Source organism: Cinclus cinclus, chromosome 2, assembly GCF_963662255.1.
Source record: "Cinclus cinclus chromosome 2, bCinCin1.1, whole genome shotgun sequence".
Classification (NCBI taxonomy): domain Eukaryota; kingdom Metazoa; phylum Chordata; class Aves; order Passeriformes; family Cinclidae; genus Cinclus; species Cinclus cinclus.
The window spans coordinates 22,233,947-22,252,276 of NC_085047.1; positions in this window are offsets into that span (position 1 = coordinate 22,233,947).

Consider the following 18,330-nt stretch of genomic DNA (forward strand, 5'->3'; position numbering starts at 1 on the left):
TCCCCAGGAAGCCAAACGAAGAGCCCGCAATGCATACGTCATTTTGTAGGCCACGTTTGGCGCTCCGATGGAATCCAGGTCTGGATGAGGGGGCAGCTTTGGTCTGGGATTAATCCTCGTCCTTCTGGAATTTTTCTAGGTAAAGGCCCAGGACAGGCCACAGGCCAGTTAGGCAAGTTGTCTGGGAAAGGAATCATTTTTCCCCAGGAAGCCATACTCAAGAGCCCACAATGCATATGGCATTTTGTCGGGCACGTTTGGCGCTCCGATGGCATCCAGGTCTGGAGTAAGGGGCAGCTTTGTTCTGGGAGAAATCCTCGTCCTTCTGGAAATTTTTCTAGGCAAAGGCCCAGGACTGCCAAAAGGCAAGTTAAGGAAGTTGGCTGGGAAAGGTGGCACTTTTCCCCAGGAAGCCAAACTCAAGAACCCACTTGGCAGAAGTTATTTTGTAGGGCAGTTTTGGGCCTCCGATGGCAGCCAGGTCTGAAGGAGGGGGCAGCTTTGGCCTGGGAGAAATCCTCGTCCTTCTGGAAATTTTTCTAGGCAAAGGCCCAGGAAGGGTCACAGGCCAGCTAGGCAAGTTGGCTTGGAATGGTGGCACTTTTTCCCTTAGGCTAAACTCTGCGCCCACAATGCATATGACATTTTGTCGGGCACGTCTGGCCCTCCAATGTCATCCAGGTCTTTAGGAGGGGGCAGCTTTGTTCTGGGAGAAATCCTCGTCCTTGTGGAATTTTTCTAGGCAAAGGCCCAGGACGGGCCACAGGCAAGTTCGGCAAGTTGGCTGGGAATGGTGGCACTTTTCTCCATTAAGACAAACTCTGATCCCACACTGCATATGACATTTTGTTGGGCACGTATGGGCCTCCAATGGCATCCAGGTCTGGAGGAGGTGTCAGCATTGGTCTGGGAGAAATCCTCGTCCTTCTGGAATTTTTCCAGGCGTAGGCCCAGGACGGGCCACAGGCAAGTTAGGCAAGTTGACTGGGAAAGGAATCACTTTTCCCCAGGAAGCCAAACTCAGGAGCCCACAATGCATATGACATTTTGTCGGGCACGTTTGGCGCTCCGATGACATCCAGGTCTGGAGTAAGGGGCACCTTTGTTCTGGGAGAAATCCTCGTCCTTCTGGAAATTTTCTAGTCAAAGACCCAGGACGGGCCACAGGCAAGTTCGGCATGTTGCCTGGGAAAGGTGTCACTTTTCCCCAGGAAGCCAAACGAAGAGCCCGCAATGCATACGTCATTTTGTAGGCCACGTTTGGCGCTCCGATGGAATCCAGGTCTGGATGAGGGGGCAGCTTTGGTCTGGGAGTAATCCTCGTCCTTCTGGAATTTTTCTAGGCAAAGGCCCAGGACAGGCCACAGGCCAGTTAGGCAAGTTGTCTGGGAAAGGAATCATTTTTCCCCAGGAAGCCAAACTCAAGAGCCCACTTGGCAGAAGTTATTTTGTAGGGCAGTTTTCGGCCTCCGATGGCAGCCAGGTCTGAAGGAGGGGGCAGCTTTGGCCTGGGAGAAATCCTCGTCCTTCTGGAAATTTTTCTAGGCAAAGGCCCAGGAAGGGTCACAGGTAAGCTAGGCAAGTTGGCTTGGAATGGTGGCACTTTTTCCCTTAGGCTAAACTCTGCGCCCACAATGCATATGACATTTTGTCGGGCACGTCTGGCCCTCCAATGTCATCCAGGTCTTTAGGAGGGGGCAGCTTTGTTCTGGGAGAAATCCTCGTCCTTGTGGAATTTTTCTAGGCAAAGGCCCAGGGCGGGCCACAGGCAAGTAAGGCAAGTTGGGTGGGAAAGGTGTCACTTTTCCCCAGGAAGCACAGCTCAAGAGCCCACTTGGCAGATATCATTTTTTCGGGCACGTTTGGCACTCTGATGACAGCCAGGATTAGAGTAGGGGACAGCATTGGCCTGGGAGAAATCCTCGTCCTTCTGGAATTTTTCTAGGCAAAGGCCCAAGACGGGCCACAGGCAAGTTCGGCAATTTGGCTGGAAATGGTAGCACTTTTCCCCTGGAACACAAACTCAAGAGCCCACAATGCATATGACATTTTGTCGGGCACGTTTGCCGCGCCGATGGCATCCAGGTCTGGAGGAGGGGGCAGCTTTGGTCTGGGAGAAATCCTCGTCCTTCTGGAATTTTTCTAGGCAAAGGCCCAGGACGGGCCACAGGCAAGTTCGGCAAGTTGGCTGGGAATGGGGGCAGTTTTCCCCATTAAGCTAAACTCTGAGCCCACAATGTAGATGTCATTTGGTATGGCACTTTTGGCCCTCCAATGGCAGACAGGTCTGCAGGAGGAGGCAGCTTTGGTCTGGGAGAAATCCTCGTCCTTCTGGAATTTTTCTAGGCAAAGGCCCAGGACGGGCCACAGGCAAGTTAGGCAAGTTGGCTGGGAAAGGTGTCATTTTTCCCGAGGAAGCCAAACTCAAGAGCCCACTTGGCATATGTCATTTTGTCGGGCACGTTTGGGCCTCTGATGGCAGCCAGGTTTGGTGGAGGAGTCAGCTTTGGTCTGGGAGAAATCCTCGTCCATCTGGAATTTTTCTAAGCATAGGCCCAGGACGGGTCACTGGCAAGTTATGCAAGTTGACTGGGAAAGTTGGCACTTTTCCTCAGGAAGTCAAACTCAAGAGCCCACTTGGCAGAAGCCATTTTGTAAGGCAGGTTTGGGCCTCCAATGGCAGACAGGTTTGGAGGAGGGGGCAGCTTTGGCCTGGGAGAAATCCTCGTCCTTCTGGAATTTTTCTAGGCAAAGGCCCAGGACGAGCCCCAGACAAGTTCGGCAACTTGTCTGGGAAAGGAGTCACTTTTCCCCAGGAAGCCAAACGAAGATCCCACAATGCATACGTCATTTTGTAGGCCACGTTTGGCCCTCCGATGGCAGCCAGGTTTGGAGGAGGGGGCAGCATTGGTCTGGGAGAAATCCTCGTCCTTCTGGAATTTTTCCAGGCGTAGGCCCAGGACGGGCCACAGGCAAGTTAGGCAAGTTGACTGGGAAAGGAATCACTTTTCCCCAGGAAGCCAAACTCAAGAGCCCACAATGCGTATGACATTTTGTCGGGCACGTTTGGCGCTCCGATGACATCCAGGTCTGTAGGAGGGGGCACCTTTGTTCTGGGAGAAATCCTCGTCCTTCTGGAAATTTTCTAGTCAAAGGCCCAGGACGGGCCACAGGCAAGTTCGGCATGTTGCCTGGGAAAGGTGTCACTTTTCCCCAGGAAGCCAAACGAAGAGCCCACAATGCATACGTCATTTTGTAGGCCACGTTTGGCGCTCCGATGGAATCCAGATCTGGATGAGGGGGCAGCTTTGGTCTGGGAGTAATCCTCGTCCTTCTGGAATTTTTCTAGGCAAAGGCCCAGGACAGGCCACAGGCCAGTTAGGCAAGTTGTCTGGGAAAGGAATCATTTTTCCCCAGGAAGCCAAACTCAAGAGCCCACAATGCATATGGCATTTTGTCGGGCACGTTTGGCGCTCCGATGGCATCCAGGTCTGGAGTAAGGGGCAGCTTTGTTCTGGGAGAAATCCTCGTCCTTCTGGAAATTTTTCTAGGCAAAGGCCCAGGACTGCCAAAAGGCAAGTTAAGCAAGTTGGCTGGGAAAGGTGGCACTTTTCCCCAGGAAGCCAAACTCAAGAACCCACTTGGCAGAAGTTATTTTGTAGGGCAGTTTTGGGCCTCCGATGGCAGCCAGGTCTGAAGGAGGGGGCAGCTTTGGCCTGGGAGAAATCCTCGTCCTTCGGGAAATTTTTCTAGGCAAAGGCCCAGGACGGGTCACAGGTAAGCTAGGCAAGTTGGCTTGGAGAGGTGGCACTTTTTCCCTTAGGCTAAACTCTGCGCCCACAATGCATATGACATTTTGTCGGGCACGTCTGGCCCTCCAATGTCATCCAGGTCTTTAGGAGGGGGCAGCTTTGTTCTGGGAGAAATCCTCGTCCTTGTGGAATTTTTCTAGGCAAAGGCCCAGGACGGGCCACAGGCAAGTAAGGCAAGTTGGCTGGGAATGGTGGCACTTTTCTCCATTAAGACAAACTCTGATCCCACACTGCATATGACATTTTGTTGGGCACGTATGGGCCTCCAATGGCATCCAGGTCTGGAGGAGGTGTCAGCTTTGGTCTGGGAGAAATCCTCGTCCTTCTGGAATTTTTCTAGGCAAAGGCCCAGGACGGGCCACAGGCAAGTAAGGCAAGTTGGCTGGGAATGGTGGCACTTTTCTCCATTAAGACAAACTCTGATCCCACACTGCATATGACATTTTGTTGGGCACGTATGGGCCTCCAATGGCATCCAGGTCTGGAGGAGGTGTCAGCTTTGGTCTGGGAGAAATCCTCGTCCTTCTGGAATTTTTCTAGGCAAAGGCCCAGGACGGGCCACAGGCAACTTAGGCAAGTTGGGTGGGAAAGGTGTCACTTTTCCCCAGGAAGCACTGCTCAAGAGCCCACTTGGCAGATATCATTTTTTCGGGCACGTTTGGCACTCTGATGACAGCCAGGATTAGAGTAGGGGACAGCATTGGCCTGGGAGAAATCCTCGTCCTTCTGGAATTTTTCTAGGCAAAGGCCCAAGACGGGCCACAGGCAAGTTCGGCAATTTGGCTGGAAATGGTAGCACTTTTTTCCCCTGGAACACAAACTCAAGAGCCCACAATGCATATGACATTTTGTCGGGCACGTTTGCCGCGCCGATGGCATCCAGGTCTGGAGGAGGGGGCAGCTTTGTTCTGGGAGAAATCCTCGTCCTTCTGGAATTTTTCTAGGCAAAGGCCCAGGACGGGCCACAGGCAAGTTCGGCAAGTTGGCTGGGAATGGGGGCAGTTTTCCTCATTAAGCTAAACTCTGAGCCCACAATGTAGATGTCATTTGGTATGGCACTTTTGGCCCTCCAGTGGCAGACAGGTCTGCAGGAGGAGGCAGCTTTGGTCTGGGAGAAATCCTCGTCCTTCTGGAATTTTTCTAGGCAAAGGCCCAGGACGGGCCACAGGCAAGTTCGTCATATTGCCTGGGAAAGGTGTCACTTTTCCCCAGGAAGCCAAACTCAAGAGCCCACTTGGCAGATGTCATTTTGTCGGGCACGTTTGGGCCTCTGATGGCAGCCAGGTTTGGTGGAGGAGTCAGCTTTGGTCTGGGAGAAATCCTCGTCCATCTGGAATTTTTCTAGGCATAGGCCCAGGACGGGTCACTGGCAAGTTATGCAAGTTGACTGGGAAAGTTGGCATTTTTCCTCAGGAAGTCAAACTCAAGAGCCCACTTGGCAGAAGCCATTTTGTAGGGCAGGTTTGGGCCTCCAATGGCAGACAGGTTTGGAGGAGGGGGCAGCTTTGTTCTGGGAGAAATCCTCGTCCTTCTGGAATTTTTCTAGGCAAAGACCCAGGACGGGCCACAGGCAAGTTCGGCATGTTGCCTGGGAAAGGTGTCACTTTTCCCCAGGAAGCCAAACGAAGAGCCCGCAATGCATACGTCATTTTGTAGGCCACGTTTGGCGCTCCGATGGAATCCAGGTCTGGATGAGGGGGCAGCTTTGGTCTGGGATTAATCCTCGTCCTTCTGGAATTTTTCTAGGCAAAGGCCCAGGACAGGCCACAGGCCAGTTAGGCAAGTTGTCTGGGAAAGGAATCATTTTTCCCCAGGAAGCCAAACTCAAGAGCCCACAATGCATATGGCATTTTGTCGGGCACGTTTGGCGCTCCGATGGCATCCAGGTCTGGAGTAAGGGGCAGCTTTGTTCTGGGAGAAATCCTCGTCCTTCTGGAAATTTTTCTAGGCAAAGGCCCAGGACTGCCAAAAGGCAAGTTAAGGAAGTTGGCTGGGAAAGGTGGCACTTTTCCCCAGGAAGCCAAACTCAAGAACCCACTTGGCAGAAGTTATTTTGTAGGGCAGTTTTGGGCCTCCGATGGCAGCCAGGTCTGAAGGAGGGGGCAGCTTTGGCCTGGGAGAAATCCTCGTCCTTCGGGAAATTTTTCTAGGCAAAGGCCCAGGACGGGTCACAGGTAAGCTAGGCAAGTTGGCTTGGAGAGGTGGCACTTTTTCCCTTAGGCTAAACTCTGCGCCCACAATGCATATGACATTTTGTCGGGCACGTCTGGCCCTCCAATGTCATCCAGGTCTTTAGGAGGGGGCAGCTTTGTTCTGGGAGAAATCCTCGTCCTTGTGGAATTTTTCTAGGCAAAGGCCCAGGACGGGCCACAGGCAAGTTCGGCAAGTTGGCTGGGAATGGTGGCACTTTTCTCCATTAAGACAAACTCTGATCCCACACTGCATATGACATTTTGTTGGGCACGTATGGGCCTCCAATGGCATCCAGGTCTGGAGGAGGTGTCAGCTTTGGTCTGGGAGAAATCCTCGTCCTTCTGGAATTTTTCTAGGCAAAGGCCCAGGACGGGCCACAGGCAACTTAGGCAAGTTGGGTGGGAAAGGTGTCACTTTTCCCCAGGAAGCACAGCTCAAGAGCCCACTTGGCAGATATCATTTTGTCGGGCACGTTTGGCACTCTGATGACAGCCAGGATTAGAGTAGGGGACAGCATTGGCCTGGGAGAAATCCTCGTCCTTCTGGAATTTTTCTAGGCAAAGGCCCAAGACGGGCCACAGGCAAGTTCGGCAAGTTGGCTGGGAATGGTAGCACTTTTCCCCTGGAACACAAACTCAAGAGCCCACAATGCATATGACATTTTGTCGGGCACGTTTGCCGCGCCGATGGCATCCAGGTCTGGAGGAGGGGGCAGCTTTGGTCTGGGAGAAATCCTCGTCCTTCTGGAATTTTTCTAGGCAAAGGCCCAGGACGGGCCACAGGCAAGTTCGGCAAGTTGGCTGGGAATGGGGGCAGTTTTCCCCATTAAGCTAAACTCTGAGCCCACAATGTAGATGACATTTGGTATGGCACTTTTGGCCCTCCAATGGCAGACAGGTCTGCAGGAGGAGGCAGCTTTGGTCTGGGAGAAATCCTCGTCCTTCTGGAATTTTTCTAGGCAAAGGCCCAGGACGGGCCACAGGCAAGTTAGGCAAGTTGGCTGGGAAAGGTGTCACTCTTCCCCAGGAAGCCAAACTCAAGAGCCCACTAGGCAGATGTCATTTTGTCGGGCACGTTTGGGCCTCTGATGGCAGCCAGGTTTGGTGGAGGAGTCAGCTTTGGTCTGGGAGAAATCCTCGTCCATCTGGAATTTTTCTAGGCATAGGCCCAGGACGGGTCACTGGCAAGTTATGCAAGTTGACTGGGAAAGTTGGCATTTTTCCTCAGGAAGTCAAACTCAAGAGCCCACTTGGCAGAAGCCATTTTGTAGGGCAGGTTTGGGCCTCCAATGGCAGACAGGTTTGGAGGAGGGGGCAGCTTTGTTCTGGGAGAAATCCTCGTCCTTCTGGAATTTTTCTAGGCAAAGACCCAGGACGGGCCACAGGCAAGTTCGGCATGTTGCCTGGGAAAGGTGTCACTTTTCCCCAGGAAGCCAAACGAAGAGCCCGCAATGCATACGTCATTTTGTAGGCCACGTTTGGCGCTCCGATGGAATCCAGGTCTGGATGAGGGGGCAGCTTTGGTCTGGGATTAATCCTCGTCCTTCTGGAATTTTTCTAGGCAAAGGCCCAAGACAGGCCACAGGCCAGTTAGGCAAGTTGTCTGGGAAAGGAATCATTTTTCCCCAGGAAGCCAAACTCAAGAGCCCACAATGCATATGGCATTTTGTCGGGCACGTTTGGCGCTCCGATGGCATCCAGGTCTGGAGTAAGGGGCAGCTTTGTTCTGGGAGAAATCCTCGTCCTTCTGGAAATTTTTCTAGGCAAAGGCCCAGGACTGCCAAAAGGCAAGTTAAGGAAGTTGGCTGGGAAAGGTGGCACTTTTCCCCAGGAAGCCAAACTCAAGAACCCACTTGGCAGAAGTTATTTTGTAGGGCAGTTTTGGGCCTCCGATGGCAGCCAGGTCTGAAGGAGGGGGCAGCTTTGGCCTGGGAGAAATCCTCGTCCTTCGGGAAATTTTTCTAGGCAAAGGCCCAGGACGGGTCACAGGTAAGCTAGGCAAGTTGGCTTGGAGAGGTGGCACTTTTTCCCTTAGGCTAAACTCTGCGCCCACAATGCATATGACATTTTGTCGGGCACGTCTGGCCCTCCAATGTCATCCAGGTCTTTAGGAGGGGGCAGCTTTGTTCTGGGAGAAATCCTCGTCCTTGTGGAATTTTTCTAGGCAAAGGCCCAGGACGGGCCACAGGCAAGTAAGGCAAGTTGGCTGGGAATGGTGGCACTTTTCTCCATTAAGACAAACTCTGATCCCACACTGCATATGACATTTTGTTGGGCACGTATGGGCCTCCAATGGCATCCAGGTCTGGAGGAGGTGTCAGCTTTGGTCTGGGAGAAATCCTCGTCCTTCTGGAATTTTTCTAGGCAAAGGCCCAGGACGGGCCACAGGCAACTTAGGCAAGTTGGGTGGGAAAGGTGTCACTTTTCCCCAGGAAGCACAGCTCAAGAGCCCACTTGGCAGATATCATTTTGTCGGGCACGTTTGGCACTCTGATGACAGCCAGGATTAGAGTAGGGGACAGCATTGGCCTGGGAGAAATCCTCGTCCTTCTGGAATTTTTCTAGGCAAAGGCCCAAGACGGGCCACAGGCAAGTTCGGCAAGTTGGCTGGGAATGGTAGCACTTTTCCCCTGGAACACAAACTCAAGAGCCCACAATGCATATGACATTTTGTCGGGCACGTTTGCCGCGCCGATGGCATCCAGGTCTGGAGGAGGGGGCAGCTTTGGTCTGGGAGAAATCCTCGTCCTTCTGGAATTTTTCTAGGCAAAGGCCCAGGACGGGCCACAGGCAAGTTCGGCAAGTTGGCAGGAATGGGGGCAGTTTTCCCCATTAAGCTAAACTCTGAGCCCACAATGTAGATGACATTTGGTATGGCACTTTTGGCCCTCCAATGGCAGACAGGTCTGCAGGAGGAGGCAGCTTTGGTCTGGGAGAAATCCTCGTCCTTCTGGAATTTTTCTAGGCAAAGGCCCAGGACGGGCCACAGGCAAGTTCGGCAAGTTGGCTGGGAAAGGTGTCACTCTTCCCCAGGAAGCCAAACTCAAGAGCCCACTAGGCAGATGTCATTTTGTCGGGCACGTTTGGGCCTCTGATGGCAGCCAGGTTTGGTGGAGGAGTCAGCTTTGGTCTGGGAGAAATCCTCGTCCATCTGGAATTTTTCTAGGCATAGGCCCAGGACGGGTCACTGGCAAGTTATGCAAGTTGACTGGGAAAGTTGGCATTTTTCCTCAGGAAGTCAAACTCAAGAGCCCACTTGGCAGAAGCCATTTTGTAGGGCAGGTTTGGGCCTCCAATGGCAGACAGGTTTGGAGGAGGGGGCAGCTTTGTTCTGGGAGAAATCCTCGTCCTTCTGGAATTTTTCTAGGCAAAGACCCAGGACGGGCCACAGGCAAGTTCGGCAAGTTGGCTGGGAATGGGGGCAGTTTTCCCCATTAAGCTAAACTCTGAGCCCACAATGTAGATGACATTTGGTATGGCACTTTTGGCCCTCCAATGGCAGACAGGTCTGCAGGAGGAGGCAGCTTTGGTCTGGGAGAAATCCTCGTCCTTCTGGAATTTTTCTAGGCAAAGGCCCAGGACGAGCCCCAGACAAGTTCGGCAACTTGTCGGGGAAAGGAGTCACTTTTCCCCAGGAAGCCAAACGAAGATCCCACAATGCATACGTCATTTTGTAGGGCACGTTTGGCCCTCCGATGGCAGCCAGGTTTGGAGTATGGGTCAGCATTGGTCTGGGAGAAATCCTCGTCCTTCTGGAATTTTTCCAGGCGTAGGCCCAGGACGGGCCACAGGCAAGTTAGGCAAGTTGACTGGGAAAGGAATCACTTTTCCCCAGGAAGCCAAACTCAAGAGCCCACAATGCATATGACATTATGTCGGGCACGTTTGGCGCTCCGATGACATCCAGGTCTGGAGTAAGGGGCAGCTTTGTTCTGGGAGAAATCCTCGTCCTTCTGGAATTTTGATAGGCAAAGGCCCAGGACTTCCAAAAGGCAAGTTCGGCAAGTTGGCTGGGAATGGTTGCACTTTTCCCCTGGAACACAAACTCAAGAGCCCACAATGCATATGACATTTTGTCGGGCACGTTTGCCGCGCCGATGGCATCCAGGTCTGTAGGAGGGGGCACCTTTGTTCTGGGAGAAATCCTCGTCCTTCTGGAAATTTTCTAGTCAAAGACCCAGGACGGGCCACAGGGAAGTTCGGCAAGTTGGCTGGGAATGGTTGCACTTTTCCCCAGGAAGCCAAACGAAGAGCCCACAATGCATACGTCATTTTGTAGGCCACGTTTGGCGCTCCGATGGCATCCAGGTCTGGATGAGGGGGCAGCTTTGGTCTGGGAGTAATCCTCGTCCTTCTGGAATTTTTCTAGGCAAAGGCCCAGGACAGGCCACAGGCCAGTTAGGCAAGTTGTCTGGGAAAGGAATCATTTTTCCTCAGGAAGCCAAATTCAAGAGCCCACAATGCATATGGCATTTTGTCGGGCGCGTTTGGCGCTCCGATGGCATCCAGGTCTGGAGTAAGGGGCAGCTTTGTTCTGGGAGAAATCCTCGTCCTTCTGGAAATTTTTCTAGGCAAAGGCCCAGGACTGCCAAAAGGCAAGTTAAGCAAGTTGGCTGGGAAAGGTGGCACTTTTCCCCAGGAAACCAAACTCAAGAACCCACTTGGCAGAAGTTATTTTGTAGGGCAGTTTTGGGCCTCCGATGGCAGCCAGGTCTGGAGGAGGGGGCAGCTTTGGCCTGGGAGAAATCCTCGTCCTTCGGGAAATTTTTCTAGGCAAAGGCCCAGGAAGGGTCACAGGTAAGCTAGGCAAGTTGGCTTGGAGAGGTGGCACTTTTTCCCTTAGGCTAAACTCTGCGCCCACAATGCATATGACATTTTGTCGGGCACGTCTGGCCCTCCAATGTCATCCAGGTCTTTAGGAGGGGGCAGCTTTGTTCTGGGAGAAATCCTCGTCCTTGTGGAATTTTTCTAGGCAAAGGCCCAGGACGGGCCACAGGCAAGTAAGGCAAGTTGGCTGGGAATGGTGGAACTTTTCTCCATTAAGACAAACTCTGATCCCACACTGCATATGACATTTTGTTGGGCACGTATGGGCCTCCAATGGCATCCAGGTCTGGAGGAGGTGTCAGCTTTGGTCTGGGAGAAATCCTCGTCCTTCTGGAATTTTTCTAGGCAAAGGCCCAGGACGGGCCACAGGCAACTTAGGCAAGTTGGGTGGGAAAGGTGTCATTTTTCTCCAGGAAGCACAGCTCAAGAGCCCACTTGGCAGATATCATTTTGTCGGGCACGTTTGGCACTCTGATGAAAGCCAGGATTAGAGTAAAGGACAGCATTGGCCTGGGAGAAATCCTTGTCCTTCTGGAATTTTTCTAGGCAAAGGCCCAGGACGGGTCACAGGCAAGTTCGGCAAGTTGGCTGGGAAAGGTGGCACTTTTCCCCATTCGGCTAAACTCTGAGCCCACAGTGCAGCTCAGATTTTGTTGGGCACGTTTGGCCCTCCGATGACATCCAGGTCTGGAGGAGGGGGCAGCTTTGTTCTCGGAGATATCCTCGTCCTGCTGGAATTTTTTGTAGGCAAAGGCCCAGGACGGACCACAGGCAACTTAGGCAAGTTGGGTGGGAAAGGTGGCACTTTTCCCCAGGAAGCCAAACTCTAGAGCCCACTTGGCGGAATTCATTGTGTAGGGCACATTTGTCCCTCCGAAGGCAGCCATGTCTGGAGGAGGGGACAGCTTTGGTCTGGGAGAAATCCTCGTCCTTCTGGAAATTTTTCTAGGCAAAGGCCCAGGACTGCCAAAAGGCAAGTTAAGCAAGTTGGCTGGGAAAGGTGGCACTTTTCCCCAGGAAGCCAAACTCAAGAACCCACTTGGCAGAAGTTATTTTGTAGGGCAGTTTTGGGCCTCCGATGGCAGCCAGGTCTGGAGGAGGGGGCAGCTTTGGCCTGGGAGAAATCCTCGTCCTTCGGGAAATTTTTCTAGGCAAAGGCCCAGGGCGGTCCACAGGCAACTTGGCAAGTTGGGTGGGAAAGGTGTCACTTTTCCCCAGGAAGCACAGCTCAAGAGCCCACTTGGCAGATATGATTTTGTCGGGCACGTTTGGCAGTCTGATGACCGCCAGGATTAGAGTAGGGGACAGCATTGGCCTGGGAGAAATCCTTGTCCTTCTGGAATTTTTCTAGGCAAAGGCCCAGGACGGGTCACAGGCAAGTTCGGCAAGTTGGCTGGGAAAGGTGGCACTTTTCCCCATTCGGCTAAACTCTGAGCCCACAGTGCAGCTCAGATTTTGTCGGGCACGTTTGGCCCTCCGATGACATCCAGGTCTGGAGGAGGGGGCAGCTTTGTTCTTGGAGATATCCTCGTCCTGCTGGAATTTTTTGTAGGCAAAGGCCCAGGACGGACCACAGGCAACTTAGGCAAGTTGGGTGGGAAAGGTGGCACTTTTCCCCAGGAAGCCAAACTCTAGAGCCCACTTGGCGGAATTCATTGTGTAGGGCACATTTGTCCCTCCGAAGGCAGTCATGTCTGGAGGAGGGGGCATCTTTGTTCTGGGAGAAATCCTCGTCCTTCTGGAATTTTTCTAGGCAAAGGCCCAGGACTGGCCACAGGCAAGTTCGTCATATTGCCTGGGAAAGCTGTCACTTTTCCCCAGGAAGCCAAACTCAAGAGCCCACTTGGCAGATGTCATTTGGTACTGCAAGTTTGGCGCTCCGATGACATCCAGGTTTGGAGGAGGGGGCAGCTTTGGTCTGGGAGATATCCTCATCCTTCTAGAATTTTTCTAAGCAAAGGCCCAGGACGAGGCACAGGCATGTTAAGCAAGTTGGCTGGGAATGGTGGCACTTTTCCCCAGGAAGCCAAACTATGAGCCCACTTGGCAGATGTCTTTTTGTAGGGCATGTTTGTCCCTCCGGTGGCTGCCAGATCTGTAGGAGGGGTCCGCATTGGTCTGGGAGAAATCCTCGTCCTGCTGGAATTTTTCTAGGCAAAGGCCCAGGACTTCCAAAAGGCAAGTTCGGCAAGTTGACTGGGAAAGGTGGCACTTTTCCCCATTAGGCTAAACTCTGAGCCCACAATGCATCTGACATTTTGTCGGGCACATTTGGCCCTCCGAAGGCAGTCATGTCTGGAGGAGGGGGCATCTTTGTTCTGGGAGAAATCCGCGTCCTTCTGGAATTTTTCTAGGCAAAGGCCCAGGACGGGCCACAGGCAAGTTCGGCATGTTGCCTGGGAAAGGTGTCACTTTTCCCCAGGAAGCCAAACTCAAGAGCCCACTTGGCAGATGTCATTTTGTCGAGCATGTTTGGCCCTCCAATGGCAGCCAGGTTTGGAGGAGGGGGCAGCTTTGGTCTGGGAGAAATCCTCGTCCTTCTGGAATTTTTCTAGGCAAAGGCCCAGGACCGGCCACAGGCAAGTTCGGCATTTTGGCTGGTAATGGTAGCACTTTTCCCCAGGAACACAAACTCAAGAGCCCACAATGCATATAACATTTCCTCGGGCACTTTTGGCGCTCCGATGGCATCCAGGTCTCGAGGACGGGGTAGCTTTGGTCTGGGAGAAATCCTCGCCCTTCTGGAATTTTTCTAGGCAAAGGCCCAGGACGGGCCACAGGCAAGTTCGGCAAGTTAGCTGGGAAAGGTGGCACTTTTCCCCATTAGGTTAAACTATGAGCCCACAATGCAGCTCAGATTTTGTCGGGCACCTTTGGCCCTCCGATGGCATCCAGGTCTGGAGGAGGGGGAAGCTTTGTTCTGGGAGAAATCCTCGTCCTGCTGGAATTTTTAGTAGGCAAAGGCCCAGGACGGACCGCAGGCAACTTAGGCAATTTGGGTTGGAAAGGTGGCACTTTTCCCCAGGAAGCCAAACTCTAGAGCCCACCTGGCAAAAGTCATTTTGTAGGGCACGTTTGGCCCTCCGAAGGCAGCCATGTCTGGATGAGGGGGCAGCTTCGGTCGGGGAGAAATCCTCGTCCTGCTGGAATTTTTCTAGGCAATGGGCCAGGACGGACCACAGGAAGTTAGTCAAGTTGGCTGGGAATGGTGGCACATTTCCCCCGGAAGCCAAACTCTAGACCCCACCTAGCAGAAGTCATTTTGTAGGGCACGTTTGGGCCTCCAATGTCATCCAGGTCTGGAGGAGGGGGCAGCATTGGTCTGGGAGAAATTCTCATCATTCTGGAATTTTTCTAGGCAAAGGACCAGGACTTCCAAAAGGCAAGTTAGGCAAGTTGGCTGGGAATGGTGGCACTTTTCCCCATTTGGCTAAACTCTGAGCCCACAATGCATCTGACATTTTGTTGGGCACGTTTGGCCCTCTGATGTCATCCAGGTCTGGAGGAGGGGGCAGCTTTGTTCTGGGAGAAATCCTCGTCCTTCTGGAATTTTTCTAAGCAAAGGCCCAGGACGAGCCCCAGACAAGATAAGCAAGTTGGGTTGGAAAGGTGTCACTTTTCCCCAGGAAGCCAAACGAAGAGCCCACAATGCATACGTCATTTTGTAGGGCACGTTCGGCCCTCCGATGGCAGCCAGGTTTGGAGGAGGTGTCAGCACTGGTCTGGGAGAAATCCTCGTCCTTCTGGACATTTTCCAGGCGTCGGCCCAGGACGGGCCACAGGCAAGTTAGGCAAGTTGCCTGGGAAAGGAGTCACTTTTCCCGAGGAAGCCAAACTCAGGAGCCCACTTGGCAGACGTCTTTTTGTAGTGCACGTTTGGCCCTCCGATGTCAGCCAGGTTTGGAGGAGGGGGCAGCATTGGTCTGGGAGAAATCCTCGTCCTTCTGGAATTTTTCTAGGCAAAGGCCCAAGACGGGCCACAGGCAAGTTCGGCAATTTGGCTGGAAATGGTAGCACTTTTCCCCTGGAACACAAACTCAAGAGCCCACAATGCATATGACATTTTGTCGGGCACGTTTGCCGCGCCGATGGCATCCAGGTCTGGAGGAGGGTGCAGCTTTGGTCTGGGAGAAATCCTCGTCCTTCTGGAATTTTTCTAGGCAAAGGCCCAGGACGGGCCACAGGCAAGTTCGGCAAGTTGGCTGGGAATGGGGGCAGTTTTCCCCATTAAGCTAAACTCTGAGCCCACAATGTAGATGTCATTTGGTATGGCACTTTTGGCCCTCCAATGGCAGACAGGTCTGCAGGAGGAGGCAGCTTTGGTCTGGGAGAAATCCTCGTCCTTCTGGAATTTTTCTAGGCATAGGCCCAGCACGGGTCACTGGCAAGTTATGCAAGTTGACTGGGAAAGTTGGCACTTTTCCTCAGGAAGTCAAACTCAAGAGCCCACTTGGCAGAAGCCATTTTGTAGGGCAGGCTTGGGCCTCCAATGGCAGCCAGGTTTGGAGGAGGGGGCAGCTTTGGCCTGGGAGAAATCCTCGTCCTTCTGGAATTTTTCTAGGCAAAGGCCCAGGACGAGCCCCAGACAAGTTCGGCAACTTGTCTGGGAAAGGAGTCACTTTTCCCCAGGAAGCCAAACGAAGATCCCACAATGCATACGTCTTTTTGTAGGGCACGTTTGGCCCTCCGATGGCAGCCAGGTTTGGAGTATGGGTCAGCATTGGTCTGGGAGAAATCCTCGTCCTTCTGGAATTTTTCCAGGCGTAGGCCCAGGACGGGCCACAGGCAACTTAGGCAAGTTGACTGGGAAAGGAATCACTTTTCCCCAGGAAGCCAAACTCAAGAACCCACTTGGCAGAAGTTATTTTGTAGGGCAGTTTTGGGCCTCCGATGACATCCAGGTCTGTAGGAGGGGGCACCTTTGTTCTGGGAGAAATCCTCGTCCTTCTGGAAATTTTCTAGTCAAAGACCCAGGACGGGCCACAGGCAAGTTCGGCATGTTGCCTGGGAAAGGTGTCACTTTTCCCCAGGAAGCCAAACGAAGAGCCCGCAATGCATACGTCATTTTGTAGGCCACGTTTGGCGCTCCGATGGAGTCCAGGTCTGGATGAGGGGGCAGCTTTGGTCTGGGAGTAATCCTCGTCCTTCTGGAATTTTTCTAGGCAAAGGCCCAGGACAGGCCACAGGCCAGTTAGGCAAGTTGTCTGGGAAAGGAATCATTTTTCCCCAGGAAGCCAAACTCAAGAGCCCACAATGCATATGGCATTTTGTCGGGCACGTTTGGCGCTCCGATGGCATCCAGGTCTGGAGTAAGGGGCAGCTTTGTTCTGGGAGAAATCCTCGTCCTTCTGGAAATTTTTCTAGGCAAAGGCCCAGGACTGCCAAAAGGCAAGTTAAGCAAGTTGGCTGGGAAAGGTGGCACTTTTCCCCAGGAAGCAAAACTCAAGAACCCACTTGGCAGAAGTTATTTTGTAGGGCAGTTTTGGGCCTCCGATGGCAGCCAGGTCTGAAGGAGGGGGCAGCTTTGGCCTGGGAGAAATCCTCGTCCTTCGGGAAATTTTTCTAGGCAAAGGCCCAGGACGGGTCACAGGTAAGCTAGGCAAGTTGGCTTGGAAAGGTGTCACTTTTCCCCAGGAAGCACAGCTCAAGAGCCCACTTGGCAGATATCATTTTGTCGGGCACGTTTGGCACTCTGATGACAGCCAGGATTAGAGTAGGGGACAGCATTGGCCTGGGAGAAATCCTTGTCCTTCTGGAATTTTTCTAGGCAAAGGCCCAGGACGGGTCACAGGCAAGTTCGGCAAGTTGGCTGGGAAAGGTGGCACTTTTCCCCATTCGGCTAAACTCAGAGCCCACAGTGCAGCTCAGATTTTGTCGGGCACGTTTGGCCCTCCGATGACATCCAGGTCTGGAGGAGGGGGCAGCTTTGTTCTTGGAGATATCCTCGTCCTGCTGGAATTTTTTGTAGGCAAAGGCCCAGGACGGACCACAGGCAACTTAGGCAAGTTGGGTGGGAAAGGTGGCACTTTTCCCCAGGAAGCCAAACTCTAGAGCCCACTTGGCGGAATTCATTGTGTAGGGCACATTTGTCCCTCCGAAGGCAGCCATGTCTGGAGGAGGGGACAGCTTTGGTCTGGGAGAAATCCTCGTCCTTCTGGAATTTTTCTAGGCAAAGGCCCAGGACGGGCCACAGGCAAGTTCGTCATATTGCCTGGGAAAGGTGGCACTTTTCCCCAGGAAGCCAAACTATGAGCCCACTTGGCAGATGTCTTTTTGTAGGGCACGTTTGTCCCTCCGGTGGCTGCCAGATCTGGAGGAGGGGTCCGCATTGGTCTGGGAGAAATCCTCGTCCTTCTGGAATTTTTCTAGGCAACGGCCCAGGACTTCCAAAAGGCAAGTTCGGCAAGTTGACTGGGAAAGGTGGCACTTTTCCGCATTAGGCTAAACTCTGAGCCCACAATGCATCTGACATTTTGTCGGGCACATTTGGCCCTCCGAAGGCAGCCATGTCTGGAGGAGGGGGCAGCTTTGGTCTGGGAGAAATCCTCGTCCTGCTGGAATTTTTCTAGGCAAAGGCCCAGGACGGGCCACAGGCAAGTTCGGCATGTTGCCTGGGAAAGGTGTCACTTTTCCCCAGGAAGCCAAACTCAAGAGACCACTTGGCAGATGTCATTTTGTCGGGCATGTTTGGCCCTCCAATGGCAGCCAGGTTTGGAGGAGGGGGCAGCATTGGTCTGGGAGAAATCCTCGTCCTTCTGGAATTTTTCTAGGCAAAGGCCCAGGACGGGCCACAGGCAAGTTCGGCAAGTTGGCTGGGAATGGTTGCACTTTTCCCCAGGAAGCCAAACGAAGAGCCCACAATGCATACGTCATTTTGTAGGCCACGTTTGGCGCTCCGATGGCATCCAGGTCTGGATGAGGGGGCAGCTTTGGTCTGGGAGTAATCCTCGTCCTTCTGGAATTTTTCTAGGCAAAGGCCCAGGACCCGCCACAGGCCAGTTAGGCAAGTTGTCTGGGAAAGGAATCATTTTTCCCCAGGAAGCCAAACTCAAGAGCCCACAATGCATATGGCATTTTGTCGGGCACGTTTGGCACTCCGATGGCATCCAGGTCTGGAGTAAGGGGCAGCTTTGTTCTGGGAGAAATCCTCGTCCTTCTGGAAATTTTTCTAGGCAAAGGCCCAGGACTGCCAAAAGGCAAGTTAAGCAAGTTGGCTGGGAAAGGTGGCACTTTTCCCCAGGAAGCCAAACTCAAGAACCCACTTGGCAGAAGTTATTTTGTAGGGCAGTTTTGGGCCTCCGATGGCAGCCAGGTCTGGAGGAGGGGCCAGCTTTGGCCTGGGAGAAATCCTCGTCCTTCGGGAAATTTTTCTAGGCAAAGGCCCAGGAAGGGTCACAGGTAAGCTAGGCAAGTTGGCTTGGAAAGGTGGCACTTTTTCCCTTAGGCTAAACTCTGCTCCCACAATGCATATGACATTTTGTCGGGCACGTCTGGCCCTC